The sequence below is a fragment of the Balaenoptera physalus genome, assembly GCF_965194825.1.
Source record: "Balaenoptera physalus genome assembly, contig: HAP1_SCAFFOLD_839, whole genome shotgun sequence".
NCBI lineage: Eukaryota > Metazoa > Chordata > Mammalia > Artiodactyla > Balaenopteridae > Balaenoptera > Balaenoptera physalus.
Window position 1 is genome coordinate 304,958 of NW_028125942.1, and position 13,467 is coordinate 318,424.

Here is a 13,467-nt window from a genome sequence, read left to right on the forward strand (position 1 = left end):
GTCATGGGGCATTTTGATGACATTGGCATGGAGCATTATGATGACAAGAGTTCTGGAGCATTTTGATAACAAGGCCATGGAGCATTGTTATGACAGGGGCCATGGAACATTGTGATGGCAAAGGCCATGGAGCCTTTTGATGACAAGTGTCATGGGGCATTTTGATGACATTGGCATGGAACATTATGATGACAAGAGTTCTGGCACATTTTGATGACAAGGGCATGGAGCACTGTGATGACAGAGGCCATGGAACTGTGTGATGGCAAAGGCCATGGAACATTGTGATGACAAGTGTCGTGATATTTTGATGACATTGGCATGGAGCATTATGATGGCAAGAGTTCTGGAGCATTTTGATGACAAGAGCATGGAGCATTGTGATGACAGTGCCATGGAACATTGTGATGGCATAGGCCATGGAGCATTGTGATGACAAGTGTCATGGGACATTTTGATGACATTGGCATGGAGCATTATAATGACAAGAGTTCTGGAGCATTTTGATGACAAGGGCATGGAGCATTGTGATGACAGGGCCCATGGAGCATTGTGAAGAAAGGGGCCATGGGGAATTGTAATGACAATAGAGAAATGTGATGAAAATGGTCAGCGAGCATAGTGATTAAAGTGGTCATTGAGAACTGTGATGAAAAGTGACATTGAGCATTGTGATGACAAAGGTCATGGAGAACTGTGATGACCAGGGTCATGTAGCATTGTGATGACACGTTCACGGAACATTGTGATGAGAAGAATTCTGGAGCAATGTGATGACAAGGGCCATGGAGCATTGTGATGCCACGGTCATGGAACATTGTGATGACAAAATTCTGGAGCATTGTGAGGAAAACTGCATGGAGCATTGTGATCATAGGGGACATGGAGCATTGTGATGACATGGGCAGGGAACACTGTGATGACAGGTGTTATGGAGCAATGTGATGACAAGTGTCATGGAGCATTGTGATGAGAGGGGCCTTGGAGAATTGTGATGACAGGCATCATGAGGCATTGAGATGGCAATGGTCATGAAGCATTATGATGAAAGGTGTTTTGGAGCACTGTTATTAAAGGGGCCATGGAGCATTGTGAATACAAAGGCCATGGAGCATTGAGATGACAGTGGTCATGGAGCATTGTGATGAAAGTGGTAATGGAACATTGTGATGACAAGTGTCCTGGGACCCTGTGATGACATGGTTCATGGAGCATTGTGATGACAATGGTCATGGCGAACTGTGATGACAATTTCATGGGGCATTGTGATGGCAGTGGTCATCTAGAAATGTGATTAAAGTTATTATGGAGCACAGTAATGAGAGGGGACATGGAGCATTGTGATAAAAAGTGTCATGGAGCATCGTGATGACAAATGCCATGGAGAATTGTGATGTGAGATGAAATTGGGCATTGTGATGAAAGGGGTCATGGAGTACTGGGATTACAGGGGCCATGGAGCATTTTGATAACAAGTGACATGCAGAATAGTGAATACAGGCATCATAGAGCATTGTGATGACAAGTGCTATTTGGCATTTTGATGACATGGGTCATGGAGCATTGTGATGACATGGGCCATGGAGCATTGTGAAGACAAGATTCATGGAGCATTGTGATGACACGGGCATGAAGCATGGTGATGACAATGGACTTGGAGCATTGTGATGACAAAGGCATGGAGCATTGTGATTACAGGAGAGATGGAGCATTGTGATGACATTGGCAGGGATCATTGTGATGACAGGGGTCATGGAGCATTGTGATGACAAGTGTCATGCAATATTGTGCTGACACAGATCATGGAGCATTTTGATAAGAGTGGCCTTGGAGCACAGTGATGAGAGACGTCATGGGGCATTATGGTGACAGTGGTCAAGGAGCATTGTGATGAAAGTGTTCATGGAGCAACGCGATTATCGTTACAATGGAGCATTGTGAATACAAAGGCCATGGAACATTGAGACAACAGAGTTCATGGAGCATTGTGATGACAAGGGTCTTGGAACCTACTGATGACACGTTTCATACAGTATTGAGATCAGAAGGGCCCAGGCAAATTGTGATGACACGTGTCATGGGGCATTGTGATGACATTGGTCATCTTTCATTGTGATGACAGTGGTCATGTAGAATTTTCATGAAAGGTATCATGGAGCACTGTTATGACAAAGGCCAAGGAACATTTTGATGACAAGTGTCATTGAGCAATGTTATGACACGGGAATGGAGCATTATGATGACAAGTGTTCTGGAGCATTGTGATGAAAAGTGTCATGGAGCATTGTAATGAAAGCTTTCATTATGCACTGTGATGACAAGGGGGATAGAGTATTGTGATGAAACTGGTTCTGGAGCATTTTGATAAAAAAAGCCATGGAGCATTGTGATGACAAAGGTCATGGAGAACTGTGATGACCAGGGTCATGTAGCATTGTGATGACACGTCCATGGAACATTGTGATGACAAGAATTCTGGAGCATTGTGATGACAAGGGCCTTGGAGCATTGTGATTACAGGGCTTAACGGGCACTGTGATGACAGGGGGCATGGAGCATTGTGATGAAAATTGTCCTGGAGCATTGTGATGACAGCAGTCACAGAGGATTGTGATGAAAGGTATCATGCAGCATTGTGATGACAACGTTCATGAATCATTTTGATGACAGGGGTCATGGAACATTGTGATAACAAGGTTCATAAAGCATTTTGATGACAGGGGTCATGGAACATTGTGATAAGAATGTTCATAAAGCATTTTGATGACAGGGGTCATGGAGCATTGTGTTGAAACGGGCATGGAGCATTGTAATGATAGTATATCTGGAGCATTGTGATGAAAAGGGGATGGAGCATTTTGATGACAGGGTCCAAGGAGCATTGTGCTGACAATGGCATGGAGCATTGTGATGAAAAGGGTACTGGAGCACTGTGAGGAAAGGAATCATGGATCATTGTGATGACAGGGGTAATGGAGCTTTGTGATGACAAGGGTCATGGAGCATTGTGATGACACGGTCAAGGAACATTGCGATGACAAGAATTCTGGAGCATTGTGATGAAAGGTGACAAGGAGCATAGTGATGATATGGGCAGAGAACTTTGTGATGACAGGGGTCATGGAGCATTGTGATGAAAAGTGTCATGGAACATTGTACTGACAGGGATCATGGAGCTTTTTGGTAAGAGAGGCCTTGGAGATTTGTGGTGGCAGGCGTCATCGGGCATTGTGATGACAGCGGTCTTGGAGCATTGTGATGAAAGGGGTCATGGAGCACTCTGATTACAGGGGCCAGGGAGCATTGTGAATACAAAGGCTATGGAGCATTGAGATGACACGGTTCATGGAGCATTGTGATGAAAGTGATCATGGATCATTGTGATGACAAGTGTCCTGGAACCTTGTGATGACACGGTTCATGGAGCATTGTGATGACAAGGACCATGGCGAATTGTGATGACATCTGTTATGGGGCATTGTGATGACAGTGGTCATCTAGAATTGTGATGAAAGGTATCATGGAGCACTGTGATGACAGGGGCCATGGAACATTGTGATGAGAAAGGCCATGGAGCATTGTGAGGACAAGTGTCATGGGGCATTTTGATGACATTGGCATGTAGCTTTATGATGAAAAGAGTTCTGGAGCATTTTGATAACAAGGCGATGGAGCATTGTTATGACAGGGGCCATGGAACATTGTGATGGCAAAGGCCATGGATCATTGTGATGACAAGTGTCATGGGACATTTTGATGACATTGGCATGGAGCATTATGATGACAAGAGTTCTGGAGCATTTTGACGACAATGGCATGGAGCATTGTGATGACTGGACCCTTGGAGCATTGTGATGAAAAGGGCAGGGAAAATTGTGCTGACTGGGTTCATGGAGCATTGTGATGAAAGGGGCCATGGAGCATTGAGATGACAGGCGTCTTGAGGTATGGTGATGACAGTGGTCATGGGGCATTGTGATGAAAGAGATCATGGAGCAACATGATAACAGGGGCCATGGAGCATTGTGATGAGAGGTGTATTGGATCAGTGTGATGAAAATATGAATGGATCATTGTGATGACATGTGTCCTGGAACACTGTGATGACACGGTTCATCGAGTATTGTGATGACAAGGGTCATAGCGAATTGTGATGACAGGTGTCATGGGGCATTGTGATGGCATTGATCATCTAAGAGTTGTGATGAAAGGTATCATGGAGCACTGTGATGACTGGGGGCATGAAGCATTGTTATGAAAATTGTCCTGGATTATTGTGGTGACAGCAGTCATGGAGAATTGTGATGACAGGAATTATGCAGCATTGTGTTGACAAGGGTATGGACTATTGTGATGACAATGGTTATGGAGCAATGTGATGAAAGTTTTCATGGAACATCGTGATGAAAAGTGCCTGGGAGCATTGTGACGATAAAGGCCATGGAGCATTGTGATGACAAGTGTCATGGAGCATTGTAATGAAAGCATTCATTATGCACTGTGATGACAAGGGGAATGGAGTATTGTGATAAAACTGGTCCTGGAACATTGTGATAACAAAAGCCATGGAGCATTGTGATGACAGGCATCATGGAGCATTGTGAAGAATTGGGCCAGGGGAATTGTAATGACAATAGAGAAATGTGATGAAAATGGTCAGCGAGCATAGTGATTAAAGTGGTCATTGAGAATTGTGATGAATAGTGACATAGAGCATGGTGATGACAAAGGTCATGGAGAAGTGTGATGACCAGGGTCATGTAGCATTGTGATGACACGTCCATGGAATATTGTGATGACAAGAATTCTGGAGCATTGTGATGAGAAGGGCCATGAAGCACTGTGATGCCAGAGTCATGGAACATTTTGATGACCAGATTCTGGAGCATTGTGAGGAAAATGGCTTGGAGCATTGTGATTATAGGGGACATGGAGCATTGTGATGACATGGGCAGGGAACACTCTGATGACAGGTGTTATGGAACAATGTGATGACACGTGTCATAGAGCATTGTGATGAGAGGGGCCTTGGAGAATTGTGATGAAAGGCGTCCTGAGGCATTGAGATGGCAGTGGTCATGGAGCATTATGATGAAAGGTGTTTTGGAGCACTGTGATTACAGGGGCCATGGAGCATTGTGAATACAAAGGCCATGGAGCATTGAGATGACAGTGGTCATGGAGCATTGTGATGAAAGTCGTAATGGATCATTGTGATGACAAGTGTCCTGGGACCCTGTGATGACATGGTTCATGGAGCATTGTGATGACAATGGTCATGGTGAATTGTGATGACAATGTCATGGGGCATTGTGATGGCAGTGGTCATCTAGAAATGTGATTCAAGTTATTATGGAGCACAGTAATGAGAGGGGCCATGGAGCATTGTGATGACAAGTGTCATGGAGCATTGTGATGACAGGTGTCATGGAGCATCGTGATGACAAATGCCATGGAGAATTGTGATGAGAGGTGGCATTGGGCATTGTGATGAAAGGGGTCATGGAGTACTGGGATTACAGGGGCCATTGAGCATTGTGATATCAAGTGACATGGAGAATAGTGATGACAGGCATCATAGAGCATTGTGATGACAAGTGCCATTTAGCATTTTGATGTCAGGGTGCATCAGGCATTGTGCTGATGGGGGTCATGGAGCATTGTGATGACAAAGGTCATAGAGCATTGTGATGACAGGGCTCATGGAGCATTGTGATGACATGAGCAATGGAGCATTGTGAAGAGAAGATTCATGGAGCATTGTGATGACACGGGCATGAAGCATGGTGATGACAACACACCTGGAGCATTGTGATGACAAGGGAATGGAGCAATGTGTTTACAGGAGACATGGAGCATTGTGATGACATTGGTAGGGATCATTGTGAAGACAGGGATCATGGAGCATTGTGATGACAAGTGTCATGCAAAATAGTGCTGACACAGATCATGGAGCATTTTGATAAGATTGGCATTGGAGCACGGTGATGAGAGACGTCATGAGGCATTATGGTGACAGTGGTCAAGGAGCATTGTGATGAAAGTGTTCATGGAGCAACGCGATTATCGGGACAATGGAGCATTGTGAATACACAAGCCATGGAACATGGAGATAACAGAGTTCATGGAGCTTTGTGATGACAAGGGTCTTGGAACCTACTGATGACACGTTTCATACAGCATTGAGATGACAAGGGCCAAGGCGAATTGTGATGACACGTGTCATGGGGCATTGTGATGACATTGGTCATCTTGCATTGTGATGACAGTGGTCATGTAGAATTTTGATTAAAGGTATCATGGAGCACTGGGATGACAAAGGCCAAGGAACATTTTGATGACAAGTGTCATTCAGCAATGTGATGACACGGGAATGGAGCATTATGATGACAAGTGTCCTGGAGCATTGTGATGACAAGGGCATGGAGCATTGTGATTACAGGGGCCATGGAGCATTGTGATGAAAACGGCATGGAGCATTGTGATGACAGTGGTCATTGAGCATTGTGATTACAAAGACCATGAGGCATTGTGATGACAGGGGCCTTGGAGCATTGTGATGACAATGGTCATCAAGCATTGTGATGACAGGGGTCATAGAGCATTGTGATGAGAAAGACCATGGAGCATGGTGATGAGAGAGGCCATGGAACATTGTGATGACAAGGCCATGTACCATTGTGATGACAAGGGCAGGGAACCTTGTGGTGACCAGGGTCATGGAGCATTTTGATGACAACTTTCATGGAACATTGTGATGACAGGGGTCATGGAGCATTGTGATGACAAGGTCATGGAGCATTGTGTTTACAGGGCTTATGGGCAATGTGATGACAGGGGGCATGGAGCATTGCGATGAAAATTGTCCTGGAGCATTGTGATGACAGCAGTCACAGAGGATTGGGATGAAAGGTATCATGCAGCATTGTGATGACAACGGTCATGGATCATTTTGATGACAGGGGTCATGGAACATTGTGATAAGAATGTTCATAAAGCATTTTGATGACAGGGGTCATGGAGCATTGTGTTGACACGGGCATGGAGCATTGTAATGATAGGATATCTGGAGTATTGTGATGAAAAGGGGATGGAGCATTTTGATGACAGTGTCCAAGGAGCATTGTGCTGACAATGGCATGGAGCATTGTGATGAAAAGGGTACTGGAGCACTGTGAGGAAAGGAATCATGGATCATTGTGATGACAGGGCTCATGGAGCTTTGTGATGACAAGGGTCATGGAGCATTGTGATAACACGGTCAAGGAACATTGCAAAGACAAGAATTCTGGAGCATTGTGATGAAAGGGCATGGAGCATTGTGATGAAAGGTGACAAGGAGCATAGTGATGATATGGGCAGAGAACTTTGTGATGACAGGGGTCATGGAGCATTGTGATGAAAAGTGTCATGGAACATTGTACTGACAGGGATCATGGAGCTTTTTGGTAAGAGAGGCCTTGGAGATTTGTGGTGGCAGACGTCATGGGCCATTGTGATGACAGCAGTCTTGGAGCATTTTTATGAAAGGGGTCATGGAGCACCGTGATTACAGGGGCCATGGAGCATTGTGAATACAAAGGCTATGGAGCATTGAGATGACAGGTTTCATGGAGCATTGTGATGAAAGTGATCATGGATCATTGTGATGACAAGAGTCCTGGAACCTTGTGATGACACGGTTCATGGAGCTTTGTGATGACAAGGACCATGGCGAATTGTTATGACATCTGTCATGGGGCATTGTGATGACAGTGGTTATCTCGAATTGTGATGAAAGGTATCATGGAGCACTGTGATGACAGGGGCCATGGAACATTGTGATGACAAAGGCCATGGAGCATTGTGATGACAAGTGTCATGGGGCATTTTGATGACATTGGCATGGAGCATTATGATGACAAGTGTTCTGGAGCATTTTTTTTTCTATAATGAATAAATGTATTGTCTTACAAAAATCATTGTCTAGAAATATGGGAATACAAGAAAAGATATTTGCAGTCATGTGTCTGGTGGTCAACAGCCAGTACAATTCATAAAGGGGGAAAATCAAAGATTCCAAACCCACATGACAAATTCTTCCTAACAGATGTTAAAGCTTTTAACCCAAAAGGTTTGTGTTTTCAAGCATGTTGCAGAGGATCAAGGATTTGATCCTGGCCAAGATCAGGAATAAGCAAGAAGTGATGATCTCAGATTTAGAAGAGCGCTTAAAGAAGGAGAAGAAGACCCGCCAGGAACTGGAAAAGGCCAAAAGGAAACTGCACAGCGAGACCACGGACCTGCAGGACCAGATCGCTGAGCTCCTGGTGCAGATTGACGAGCTCAAGATCCAGGTGGCCAAGAAGGAGGAGGAGCTGCAGGGCGCCCTGGCCAGGGGTGACGATGAGACGCTGCACAAAAACAATGCGCTTAAAGTTGTGCGAGAGCTGCAAGCCCAGCTTGCTGAGCTGCAGGAAGACTTTGAATCCTAGAAGGCTTCGCGGAACAAGGCGGAAAAGCAGAAGAGGGACTTGAGTGAGGAGCTGGAAGCTCTGAAGACAGAGCTTGAGGACACGCTGGACACCACGGCAGCTCAGCAGGAGCTGCGCACCAAACGTGAACAAGAAGTGGCAGAGCTGAAGGAGGCTCTTGAGGAGGAAACGAAGAACCACGAGGCTCAGATCCAGGACATGAGGCAGCGGCACGCGACCGCCCTGGAGGAGCTCTCGGAGCAGCTGGAGCAGGCGAAGCGGTTCAAAGCAAATCTGGAGAAGAACAAGCAGGGCCTGGAGACAGACAACAAGGAGCTGGCGTGCGAGGTGAAGGTGCTGCAGCAGGTCAAGGCCGAGTCTGAGCACAAGCGGAAGAAGCTGGACGCCCAGGTCCAGGAGCTCCACGCCAAGGTCTCGGAAGGAGACAGACTCAGGGTGGAACTGGCCGAGAAAGCGAACAAGTTACAGAATGAATTGGATAATGTCTCAACTCTTCTAGAAGAAGCAGAGAAAAAGGGTATTAAGTTTGCCAAGGACGCAGCTGGTCTTGAGTCTCAACTCCAGGACACACAGGAGCTTCTTCAGGAAGAGACACGACAGAAACTGAACCTGAGCAGTCGGATCCGGCAGCTGGAGGAGGAGAAGAACAGCCTTCAGGAGCAGCAGGAGGAGGAGGAGAAGGCCAGGAAGAACCTGGAAAAGCAGGTGCTGGCCCTGCAGGCCCAGTTGACAGATACCAAGAAGAAAGTAGATGATGACCTGGGGACAATTGAAAGTTTGGAAGAAGCCAAGAAGAAGCTCCTTAAAGACGTGGAAGCACTGAGCCAGCGCCTGGAGGAGAAGGCCCTGGCCTACGACAAGCTGGAGAAGACCAAGAACCGCCTGCAGCAGGAGCTCGATGACCTGCTGGTGGACCTGGACCACCAGCGCCAGATCGTCTCCAACTTGGAGAAGAAGCAGAAGAAGTTCGATCAGCTGTTAGCAGAAGAGAAGAACGTCTCTGCCTGCTACGCGGAAGAGCGAGACCGGGCCGAAGCAGAGGCCAGAGAGAAGGAAACCAAAGCCCTGTCCCTGGCCCACGCCCTTGAGGAGGCCCTGGAGGCCAAGGAAGAGTCTGAGCGGCAGAACAAGCAGATGCGGGCAGACATGGAGGACCTGATGAGCTCCAAGGACGACGTGGGCAAGAACGTTCATGAACTTGAAAAATCCAAACGGGCCCTAGAGCAGCAGGTGGAGGAAATGAGGACCCAGCTGGAAGAGCTGGAAGATGAGCTTCAGGCTACAGAAGACGCCAAGCTTCGCCTGGAGGTCAACATGCAGGCCATGAAGGCCCAGTTCGAGAGGGACTTGCAGGCCAGAGATGAGCAGAACGAGGAGAAGAAGCGGCTCCTCGTTAAACAGGTGCGGGAGCTGGAGGCTGAGCTGGAGGATGAGCGGAAACAGCGGGCCCTTGCTGTGGCTTCAAAGAAGAAAATGGAAATAGACCTGAAGGACCTGGAAGCGCAGATCGAGGCTGCAAACAAAGCTAGGGATGAAGTGATCAAGCAGCTCCGCAAACTTCAGGCTCAGATGAAGGACTACCAACGTGAATTAGAAGAAGCTCGTGCATCCCGGGATGAGATTTTTGCTCAGTCCAAAGAGAGTGAAAAGAAACTGAAGAGTCTGGAAGCAGAAATCCTTCAACTGCAGGAGGAACTTGCCTCATCTGAGCAAGCCCACCGACACGCCGAGCAGGAGAGAGATGAGCTGGCGGATGAGATCGCCAACAGTGCCTCTGGCAAGTCTGCGCTGCTGGATGAGAAGCGGCGTCTGGAGGCATGGATAGCGCAGCTGGAGGAGGAGCTTGAAGAGGAGCAGAGCAACATGGAGTTGCTCAACGACCGCTTCCGCAAGACCACGCTGCAGGTGGACACGCTGAACACAGAGCTGGCGGCCGAGCGCAGCGCCGCCCAGAAGAGCGACAATGCGCGCCAGCAGCTGGAGCGGCAGAACAAGGAGCTGAAGGCCAAGCTGCAGGAGCTGGAGGGCGCTGTCAAGTCCAAGTTCAAGGCCACCATCTAGGCCCTGGAAGCCAAGATTGGGCAGTTGGAGGAGCAGCTTGAGCAGGAGGCCAAGGAAAGAGCAGCCGCCAACAAACTAGTCCGTCGTACCGAGAAGAAGCTGAAGGAAATCTTCATGCAGGTTGAGGATGAACGCCGCCATGCCGATCAGTATAAAGAACAGATGGAGAAGGCCAATGCCAGGATGAAGCAGCTCAAACGGCAGCTGGAGGAAGCAGAGGAAGAAGCTACACGTGCCAACGCGTCTCGGCGCAAACTCCAGCGGGAACTGGATGACGCCACCGAGGCCAACGAGGGCCTGAGCCGCGAGGTCAGCACGCTGAAGAACCGGCTGAGGCGAGGAGGCCCCATCAGCTTCTCCGCCAGCCGATCTGGCTGGTGCCAGCTGCACATCGAGGGCGCTTCCCTGGAGCTGTCGGATGATGACACAGAAAGTAAGACCAGTGACGTCAATGAGACGCAGCCACCCCAGTCTGAGTAGATCCAAGGAAGCCGGGGGAGGCGATACCGAGGGACACGCAGGAAGTCACCCAGCGCCCCGGCCCCAGGGGCCGCCCTGCAGATCTGGGGGACTGGCGAACTGCACGACTCCTTCCTGAGAGATCAACTGTGTCTTAAGGACTTGCAGCCTACACAACTGTCTCCTGCTTCAGATTTAGGTACAATTGCTCCCCTTTTTATATATATATACACAAAACCTACACATATTAAACAGATCGTCTCATCATTGCGTCTATTTTCCATATATCCATCAAGAGACCATTTTATAATACATGTTAAGAAGAGAACCCTTTTTCAAACAAACTCTAGACCCCGTTGCCGGTCACTGGGGCAGCCCCGGGGTTGCTGCCCAGTCGCTCTGCATGCTCTGTCGTACGGACAGCTACCTTAGTTCTGTGTTCATGTGGCCCCTGCCTCCTCAGCCACGTAAAGTCTCTTTTAGAACGTCGTGGAACCTAAACTGCACTTGTAGCTCTCATTTCCTTCAAATAACGATCAACACTATTTCAGTGAGCAAACTGTGAAAGGGGCTTTGGAGAGATTAGGAGGGGTGGGTTGGATGGGGGGAAGCGGCATCCGTGTGGGGTGGCCATGCCCACCTCCCTCGAGTCGTGGTGTGCCCGTATCTCTTCACGTCAACTGTCCTCGGCCCAGTCTGTGCATAGGAAGAACGGTGGCCACCACCCAGCTGAGGCCCCGGGGGCAGCCATCACAGTGACTTCAGGATGGCCTCCTGAGGCCCCAGCTTCCCCAGTGTGCTCCTCGCTTCTGGAGCGAGCAGCTGCAGGCCCCTGAGCAGCAGCTCGGGGCATACCCTCCCTCGCCAGCCAGGCTCTCATGCTGACCTTGCAAATTCAGCCGCTGCTTTGAGCCCAAAATGGGAATATTGGTTTTGTGTCCGAGACTTGTTCCAAGTTTGTTGGTGAGGTTGACAGAATCTCGAGAACAGATGCCACCTGCCTGAATGTTGACATGCCAGTGGATGTGACTCCTTTTTCATTTCTCCTTTCCCCTCCCCCTTGGGACAGTGTTACAGTGAACACTTAGCATTCTGTTTTTGGTTGATAGTTAATCAAACTGACATTACAGAAAGTGCCTTAGACACTACAGTACTAAGACAATGTTAAATATATTATTTGCCTCTGTAACAATCTAATGTATTAAGTTTTGACTGCTTCATATATCATGTACCTCTCTAGTCAAAGTGGTATTATAAACATTCAGACTTCTGGAGCATTTTGATGACAAGGGCATGGAGCACTGTGATGACAGGGGCCATGGAACATTGTGATGGCAAAGGCCATGGAGCATTGTGATGACAAGTGTCATGGAACATTTTGATGACATTGGCATGGAGCATTATGATGACAAGAGTTCTGGAGCATTTTGATGACAAGGGCATGGAGCACTGTGATGACAGAGGCCATGGAACTCTGTGATGGCAAAGGCCATGGAACATTGTGATGACAAGTGTCATGTGATATTTTGATGACATTCGCATGGAGCATTATGATGGCAAGAGTTCTGGAGCATTTTGATGACAAGAGCATGGAGCATTGTGATGACAGGGCCATTGAACATTGTGATGGCATAGGCCATGGAACATTGTGATGACAAGTGTCATGGGACATTTTGATGACATTGGCATGGAGCATTATGATGACAAGAGGTCTGGAGCATTTTGATGACAAGGGCATGGAGCATTGTGATGACAGGGCCCATGGAGCATTGTGATGAAAAGAGCCATGGAGCATTGTGATGACAAGAGTTCTGGAGCATTTTGATGACAAGGGCATGGAGCACTGTGATGACAGAGGCCATGGAACTCTGTGATGGCAAAGGCCATGGAACATTGTGATGACAAGTGTCATGTGATATTTTGATGACATTGGCATGGAGCATTATGATGGCAAGAGTTCTGGAGCATTTTGATGACAAGAGCATGGAGCATTGTGATGACAGGGCCCATGGAGCATTGTGATGACAGGGCCATGGAACATTGTGATGGCATAGGCCATGGAGCATTGTGATGACAAGTGTCATGGGACATTTTGATGACATTGGCATGGAGCATTATGATGACAAGAGTTCTGGAGCATTTTGATGACAAGGGCATGGAGCATTGTGATGACAGGGCCCATGGAGCATTGTGATGAAAAGAGCCATGGAGCATTGTGATGACAGGCATCATGGAGCATTGTGAAGAAAGGGGCCATGGGGAATTGTAATGACAATAGAGAAATGTGATGAAAATGGTCAGCGAACATATTGATTAAAGTGGTCATTGAGAATTGTGGTGAAAAGTGACATAGAACATTGTGATGACAAAGATCATGGAGAACTGTGATGACCAGGGTCATGTAGCACTGTGATGACACGTTCACGGAACATTGTGATGACAAGAATTCTGGAGCATTGTGATGACAAGGGCC

General features: G+C 47.6%; 1 pseudogene across 1 annotated transcript; it reads left to right on the forward strand.

Annotated features, from left to right (window-relative positions):
- Window positions 1–8,129: 8,129 nt before the first annotated feature.
- On the forward strand, window positions 8,130–12,253 carry LOC309653678 (myosin heavy chain, embryonic smooth muscle isoform pseudogene; annotated as a pseudogene). Its single transcript has one exon. The product of its transcript is annotated as a myosin heavy chain, embryonic smooth muscle isoform pseudogene (transcript).
- Window positions 12,254–13,467: the final 1,214 nt, after the last annotated feature.